We start from the raw sequence: 9178 nt of genomic DNA on the forward strand, positions 1-9178 counted from the left end.
ACTTTACATACAATTAGGGGCCGGTATGTTATAGCCAAATTGATATTTGTATGAATTAGAATTATTCGTCTGTCATAATTATTCTTCTGTCATAATTATTGTTTGACTGATATTAATAACCTGTCAGTGTTCATGCCTCCCTCTGCATGGGGTCCAGAGGCCTAATGGGAATGGCTGGCTCGAGTCCATACAGTCAGAGACATGGGAATGGCTGGCTAGAGTCCATACAGTCAGAGACCTAATGGGAATGGCTGGCTAGAGTCCGTACAGTCAGAGACCTAATGGGAATGGCTGGCTATAGTCCGTACAGTCTTTTGACTGTGCTTTTCTGTCTCTGTGATATTGTTTGATCCAAGAATGCCCAAGTTGTAGCTTGAATATCTTAGAATTATCTTCTTTATTTTGATACATATTTTGCAACATTATAACCAAGAATTTGAATAAATTGAACTTTATTTTTATGGCAAACAACATGTGTACATTGGATTCATGGATTAAATGCATCAGGAACAAATCGTCAGCTCATTTTCCACGGTGTCTATAAGGAAAAGACTAGGGTTTTAAAATCGATACCAATAGCCACTGCACCTCCAGAAGGACACTTACTCCGCTCAGCCGGTCTCCCTCTCCCTGGTCTCTACCTCCACCCTGTATGATCCTGACAAGCTGTCTTCTTCCCCCTCCATCAGAATGAAGAACCAAAAGAAAAAGAGAGGGTTTCTTTTTCTTGTCGGTGCTTATCACCATTTTTTGACTTGGTCCTGTTTCCCAAAAGCATCTTAAGACTAAGTTAAATGTTATAACCTTCGTAGGAGCATCTTTAAATCTCCAGGCTCCGGGTTTCCTAAAACTATAGTTACTAAAGTTTCTCTTGAAAATAATTGGGTATATCAATAAAATGTCAAATGTATTTTATAAACCACTTTGTACATCAGCAGTTGTCAAAGTGCTTTGCAGATACCCAGCGTAAAACCCCAAACAGCAAGCAATACTGACCCAGGACAAACTCCCTAGAAGAACCTAGATGACCAGCCGAGTCAGATAATAACCATGAAGGTTATAGTAGAGGGGGTCAGATAATAACCATGAAGGTTATAGTAGAGGGGGTCAGATAATAACCATGAAGGTTATAGTAGAGGGTCAGATAATAACCATGAAGGTTATAGTAGAGGGGGTCAGATTACAACCATGAAGGTTATAGTAGAGGGTCAGATAATAGCCATGGAGGTTATAGAAGAGGGGGTCAGATAATAACCATGGAGGTTATAGTAGAGGGGGTCAGATAATAACCATGGAGGTTATAGTAGAGGGGGTCAGATAATAACCATGAAGGTTATAGTAGAGGGGGTCAGATAATAACCATGAAGATTATAGTAGAGGGGGTCAGATAATAACCATGAAGGTTATAGTAGAGGGGGTCAGATAATAACCATGAAGGTTATAGTAGAGAGGGTCAGATAATAACCATGAAGGTTATAGTAGAGGGGGTCAGATAATAACCATGAAGGTTATAGTAGAGAGGGTCAGATAATAACCATGAAGGTTATAGTAGTGGGGGTCAGATAATAACCATGAAGGTTATAGTAGAGGGTCAGATAATAACCATGAAGGTTATAGTAGAGGGTCAGATAATAACCATGAAGGTTATAGTAGAGGGTCAGATAATAACCATGAAGGTTATAGTAGAGGGTCAGAAAATAACCTGAAGGTTATAGTAGAGGTGGTCAGATAATAACCATGAAGGTTATAGTAGAGGGGGTCAGATAACCATGAAGGTTATAGTAGAGGGTCAGATAATAACCATGAAGGTTATAGTAGTGGGTCAGATAATAACCATGAAGGTTATAGTAGAGGGTCAGATAATAACCATGAAGGTTATAGTAGAGGGGGTCAGATAACCATGAAGGTTATAGTAGAGGGTCAGATAATAACCATGAAGGTTATAGTAGAGGGTCAGATAATAACCATGAAGGTTATAGTAGAGGGGGTCAGATAACCATGAAGGTTATAGTAGAGGGTGCAACACTTCTAGATTCTAATGCCAGAAGGTTTTTCATGCATATTATGGATGTAGAAACACATTCACTGTGGAGGATGTGCTACGGAGTGGAAAATATATAACAAAGTCATTCAGTGGCAGAGCGCAAATTGGCATGTGTCAGAGTGCAAATTGGAAGTTGCATATATTATAGTGGCAAGTAACCACTATAGTAAGTGTTGTTTGGGCAATGCAAATTTGGGGCAGGAAAATTCTGCTTACATACAGTACCAATCAAAAGTGTGGACACACCTACTCATTAATAACACATATGGAATCATGCAGTAACCAAAAAAGTGTTAAACAAATCATACTATATGTTATAGTTGAGATTCTTCAAAGTAGCCACCGTTTGCCTTAATGACAGTTTTATACACTCTTGGCATTCTCTCAACCAGCTTCATGAGGTAGTCACCTGGAATGCATTTCAATTAACAGGTGTGCCTTGTTAAAAGTTATTTATGGCAATTTTTTTCCTTCTTAATGTGTTTGAGGCACATCAATAGCAGTAGCATGTGTAATAATCTGATTGCTGTTAAACCAGTGCATTTGTGAAATTTAGGGTAGGGCTGCCAATTTGAATTTCCTTAATTTTTGGGCTATTGCCAACACTAAAGGTTACTTAAAACGTAGGTTCTGCATTTAATATATACATTGTGCAGAGATAGTGCAATTAACATACAGTTCTAGGATGTTAATTTACATTTACATTTTAGTCATTTAGCAGACGCTCTTATCCAGAGCGACTTACAGTAGTGATTGCATACAATTCATACATTTCATTTTAATTACATGCATTTATTTATTTTTGTATTGGCCCCCCGTGGGAATCGAACCCACAACCCTGGTGTTGCAAACACCATGCTCTACCAACTGAGCCACAGGAAAGCCGAGGTGCTGTGCACTGTGCACTGTCTGAGCAATTTAAATATTGTTTAATTTAACCTTTATTTAACTAGGCAAGTCAGTTAAGAACAAATTCTAATTCACAATGACGGCCTACCCACGGCCAAACCCTAACGATGCTGGGTCAATTGTGCGCCGCCCTATGGGACTCCCAATCACGGCCGGTCGTGATACAGCATGGAATCAAACCAGGGACTGTAGAGACGCCTCTTACACTGACATGCAATGCCTTAGACTGCTGTGCCACTCAGGAGCCCAATGTATAGTCCAGAAAAAACAAGATCTGACCAAATTTTCAGAGTAAGTCTTTACTGGTATCCTAGAGAGGCAATATTGAGAAAAGGTATTAATCACTTTCCTGGCAATTGAATCCTACTAATTGAAAAGATCATCTGAACCTTGTCTGAATGTCTTTATCTGCGGACCTTTCAGGGTCTAACTAGACTGCAACCTGCTAGACAGAACAGAAGGGGTCCGTCCACAGACATGGCTCTGTGCTGCGTAGTTTATAGCACCAGATGACAAAGGCTTAGTCAGATTATCCTCATCGCCATCTGCCCATGGCCGCCCCACTCTGAACCACCAAAATGAAACCTCAAAAACGGCGCACTGGCAACAGATGCTAACATCTGTAACTAGCAGGTGCTTCATTAGAAAAACAGACCGGCGCACACGTGCTGCGGCAGCTGCTTGGGTTGTGTTTTAAACCGTAGCACATACTATTTATCAGGATACGTACAGTATGATACGTTCCGATGACATCGCATGTCATTTGTAACATATAGAAATGATAGGCTGGAGATGGTTGGAACAGAGGGCAACGCTAGATGATGGGAAAGCTTCACATGTCCTTACGATTGCTGTGGATATCTGTTGCCTTTACGTTGTTCTGTTTCAGACAGGCTCACCAGTAGTGGGTGCCAGTACCTTTACTTGAATCCTAATCAACAGATGGCATTCAATACTGTTAATTTGTATTTTTGAAGCATCAAAAACATTTGCATACAGTAGATTGTTCTTAAACAGAGAATTGACCATCAAGTGGAGGTGGACATACAACCTTTAAGGATCATGTCTACATAGCCTTAGTCAGGATCAGTGGGGGCTCTAGTGTGATGACTGTTAAGCCAACTTACGTTCCCCAGCAAGAAAATAAATTGTCACTCAAACAGAAAGGGGAACTAACAGAGAATCACTGACAACAACCAAAACTAAACAGGTGGGGTTTTAGGAGGGGTTCTGAAATACACTCATGGGGGTGTCTACTGAAAGTTCACTAGCAACAACAACTGCAACCTAAGACAACCACCACGAGCAACCACTACATTTCCCCAAGAACAGGTAAACAAAAGAAAAACCCACACCAAAGTAACAGACAGGAAGCGAACCAAAAAAGTAGAGCAAAACTAAACCAGGGAAATCAGATAAAAGGATTGTTTGTGTAGAAATCAAAATAGGGCACACCAACTAAAGATATTAACCATCCACATCTCTCCAGACAACTGGAGGACTGGGCCAGCCATTCTTAAATAGCACCTGGGTCAGCACAGATGAAACACCTTCCCACTAATGAGATGGCAACCAGCACAGGTGTAACACATACTGATTAACGAGGTGACACCAATCGGCACTCCCTTCGTGCTGACGAGCTAGACGCACTAAAGTCCAAACTCAAAACATAAATGAAATAAACCAAAGCCTGTAACACTACCTTACCTTTAACTTGTCATTGTTTTTGTGTCTGTAGAAATATCTCTCCCACTAAGCTGGCCCATGGTGCTTTCTCTCTGTCTGCCTGTATGTCTGACATTCCCATTGACGTACAGGTGAAACTTTCCTGAACCCCTTTGGCCTAGGTAACACTTCCTCTAGCAGGCGTAGTTCAATCGGGACCGCCTGAGTTGTTTACTGGTCACTTTCTCAAATTAAAAATTAAAAATGACTCTGCTCTGTATTATTCAATGTATGTGCTTGATTGGGAATATGTAAAGTAACGCAAAAAACAAATCAAAGGAAAGTTAATACATCACTGAGTTATAATTTCAGTGTTGAAATATAATACTAAATATCTGTATACCTTTAATTGACAAAGAAAAAGCTCATGGTAACTGCATATATTTCGGGAAGAACGTTACAGGTGTCTGTCTGACTGGCTGCTTCCTGTACTCTGTGTGAGCGTGTCATAAGATGTCACTTCCTATTTTTAAACGTGTGAAGAGAGGAAAGGCACATGACTGCACGCCTGAGTGAGTCACTACAGTCAATATATATATATATATACAGAGCATTGGGAAAGTATCCAGACCCCTTGACTTTTTACACAATTTGTGACGTTACAGCTTTATTCTAAAATGGATTAAATAAATAAAAATCCTTATTCATCTACATACAATACCCCATAATGACAAAGCGAAAACAGGTTTTATTCATTTTTTCAAATGTATTACAAATAAAAAACAGAAAGGCCTTACTTACATAAGAATTCAGACCCTTTGCTATGAGACTTGAAATTGAGCATCCTGTTTCCATTGATCATCCTTGAGTTTCTACAACTTGATTGGAGTCCACCTGTGGTAAATTCAATTGATTGGACATGATTTGGAAAGGCACACACCTGTCAATATAAGGTCCCACAGTTGACAGTGCATGTTAGAGCAAAAACCAAGACATGACGACTCTTCAACCATGAGAAACAAGAGTCTCTGAGATTGAACTCTTTGGCCTGAATGCCAAGCGTCACATCTAGAGGCAACCAGGCACCGGTTATCACCTGGCCAATACCATCCCTACGGTGACACATGGTGGTGGCAGCATCATGCTGTGGGGATGTTTTTCAGTGGCAGGTACTGGGAGACTAGTCAGGATTGAGGGAAAGATGAACGGAGCAAAGTACAGAGAGATCCTTGATGAAAACCTGCTCCAGGGCGCTCAGGACCTCAGACTGGGGTGAAGGTTCACCTTCCAACAGGACAATGACCCTAAGCACACAGCCTAGACAACACAAGCCATAAGACTCCTGAGCATCTAATCAAATGGCTACCCAGACTACTTGCATTGCCACCCCTCCATTCTACACTGCTACTCTCTGTTATCTATGCATAGTCACTTTAATAACTCTACCTACATGTAAATATTACCTCGACTAACCGGTGTCCCCGCACATTGACTTTGTACTGGTGCAACCTGTATATAGTCTCGCTATAGTTATTTTACTGCTGCTCTTTAATTATTTGTTACTTATCTTTCTTTTTTTTTTTAAATGTCTTAACTGCATTGTTGGTTAAGGGCTCGTAAGTAAGTGTTTCACTGTAAGGTCTACACCTGTTATATTCGGCACATGTGACAAATAACATTTGATTTGACAAGTCTCTTAATGTCCTTGAGTGGCCCAGCCAGAGGCCAGATCGAACATCTCTGGAGAGACCTGAAAATAGCTGTGCAGCAACACTCCCCATCCAACTTGACAGAGCTTTTATAGGATCTGCAGAGAGGAATGGATTAAACTGCCTAAATACGTGTGCCAAGCTTGTAGCGTCATACCCAAGAAGACTCGAGACTGTAATCACTGCCAAAGATGCTTTAACAAAGTTCTGAGTAAAGGGTGTGTGTAAATGTTATATTTATGTTTGGGGGGTTTTTTGCACAAATTTCTAAACCTGTTTTTGCTCTGTCATTATTGGGTATTGTGTGTAGATTTATGAAAAACATTACATCTATTTTAGAATAAGGCTTTAATGCAACAAAATGTGGAAAAAGTGAAGGGGTCTGAATATGTTCCGAATGCACCGTACAGCTTCCTGAGCCTGGGGGTGTAGACTCACATGGTACCTTATTGCTTACACATGGGCCCTGGTCAAAAGCATTGTACTAAATAGGGAATAGGGTGCCATTTGAACCCCGCAGCCTTAAGCACCTTAGACTTAAAGGTTCTCTGTGGAGAACAGTCTGTGACAGATATCTCCTAGCCTCTCTGTGGAGAACAGTCTGTGACAGATATCTCCTAGCCGCTCTGTGGAGAACAGTCTGTGACAGATATCTCCTAGCCTCTCTGTGGAGAACAGTCTGTGACAGATATCTCCTAGTCTCTCTGTGGAGAACATTCTGTGACAGATACCTCCTTGCCTCTCTGAGGAGAAAGGTTTGTGACATATCTCCTAGCCGCTCTGTGGAGAACAGTCTGTGACATATCTCCTAGCCTCTATGTGGGCAAGAGCGTCTGCTAAATGACTTAAATGTTAAATGTTAAACAGTCTGTGACAGATACCTCCTAGCCTGTCTGTGGAGAACAGTCTCATATTTGGGGGTGAGAGCAGCAGTAGATGAGGTCTATCTAAGATGTCTGCTGTGGCTGTGAAGTAAAGAAGTACAGGTAGGATTAATACTGCTCGGAGCAACTTGGACTCAGGGGTAGACGTAACATAGTAAACGATAAAATCCGGGACAGTCCAATTAGTTTGATACAGTATGCTAACGTTCTTTAGCTAGGTTTCTTAGCCCATACAGTGCATTTGGAAAGTATTCATACCCCTTGACTTTTTCCACATTTTGTTACGTTACAGCCTTATTCTGAAATGGATTGCATGTTTTTTTCCCCTCATCAATCTACACACAATATCCCCCTTAATGACAAAACGAAGACAGATTTTTCTTAATGTTTGCAAATGTATTAAAAATTAAAAACAGATACCTAATTTACAAAAGTATTCAAACCCTTTGCTATGAGACTTAAATTTAGATCATGTGCATCTTGTTTCCATTGATCATCCTTGAGATGTTTCTACAACTTGATTGGAGTCAACCTGTGGTAAATTCAATTGATTGGACATGGTTTTGAAAGCCACACAACTGTCTATATAAGGTCAAAAAGTTGACAGAGCAAAAACCAAGCCATGAGGTCGATGGAATTGTCCGTAGAGCACCGGGACAGGATTGTGTCGAGGCAAAGATCTGGGGAAGGGTACTAAAAAAATGTTGCAGCATTGAAAATCCCCAATAACACAGTTGCCTCCATTATTCTTAAATGGAAGAAGTTTGGAACCACCAAGACTCTTCCTAAAGCTGGCCACTCGGCCAAACTGAACAATCAGGGGAGAAGGGCCTTTGTCAAGGAGGTGACCAAGAACCCGATTGTTGCTCTGAAAGAGCTCTAGAGTTCCACTGTGGTGATGGGAGAAGCTTACAGAAGGACAACCATCTCTGCAGCACTCCACCAATCAGGCCTTTATGGTAAAGTGGCCAGACGGAAGCCACTCCTCAGTAAAAGGCACATGAAAGCCCGCTTGGATTTTGACAAAATGCACCTAAAGGACACTCAGACCATGAGAAACAAAATTCTTTGGTCTGATGAAATCAAGAGTGAATTCTTTGGCTTGAATCCCAAGCGTCACATCTGGAGGAAACCTGGCACCATCCCTACAATGAAGCATGGTTGTGGCAGCATCATGCTGTGGGGATGTTTTTCAGCGGCAGGAACTGGGAGACTAGTCAGGATGGATGGAAAGATGAATGGAGAAAAGTACAGAGATCCTTGATAAAAACCTTCTCCAGAGCGCTCAGGACCTCAGACTGGGGCGAAGGTTCACCTTCCAACAGGACAACGACCCTAAGCACACAGCCAAGTCAATGCAGGAGTGGCTTCGGGACAAGTCTCTGAATGTCCTTGAGTGGCCCAGCCAGAGCCCAGACTTGACCCCGATCGAACATCTCTGGAGAGACCTGAAAATAGCTGTGCAGCGACGCTCCCCATCCAACCTGACAGAGCTTGAGAAGATCTGCAGAGAGGAATGAGAGAAACTCCACAAATACAGTTGTGCCAAGCTTGTAGCTTCATACCAAAGAAGACTCAAGGCTATAATCGCTGCCAAAGGTTCTTCAACAAAGTACTGAGTAAAGGGTCTGAATACTTATGTAAATGTGATATTTAAGTAATTCTTTGCAACAATTTCTATAAACCTGTTTTTGCTTTGTCATTATGGGGTATTGTGTGTAGATTAATGAGGGAAAAGACAATTTAATCCATTTTAGAATTAAGCTGTAACATAACAAAATGTGGAAATAGTCAAGGGGTCTGAATACTTGCCGAATTCTCTGTATGTTACGTTTCATATGGTATGTATTAATTTGTGGATGTCTATCATCCATTTCCTATGATATGTTACAAATTACAACGCATATGATATATTACTAATTGCAATTCGTACAATATGTGACAAATTTGCTAAACGTATGATATGG

Source organism: Salmo salar, chromosome ssa19 (assembly GCF_905237065.1).
Source record: "Salmo salar chromosome ssa19, Ssal_v3.1, whole genome shotgun sequence".
Lineage (NCBI taxonomy): Eukaryota > Metazoa > Chordata > Actinopteri > Salmoniformes > Salmonidae > Salmo > Salmo salar.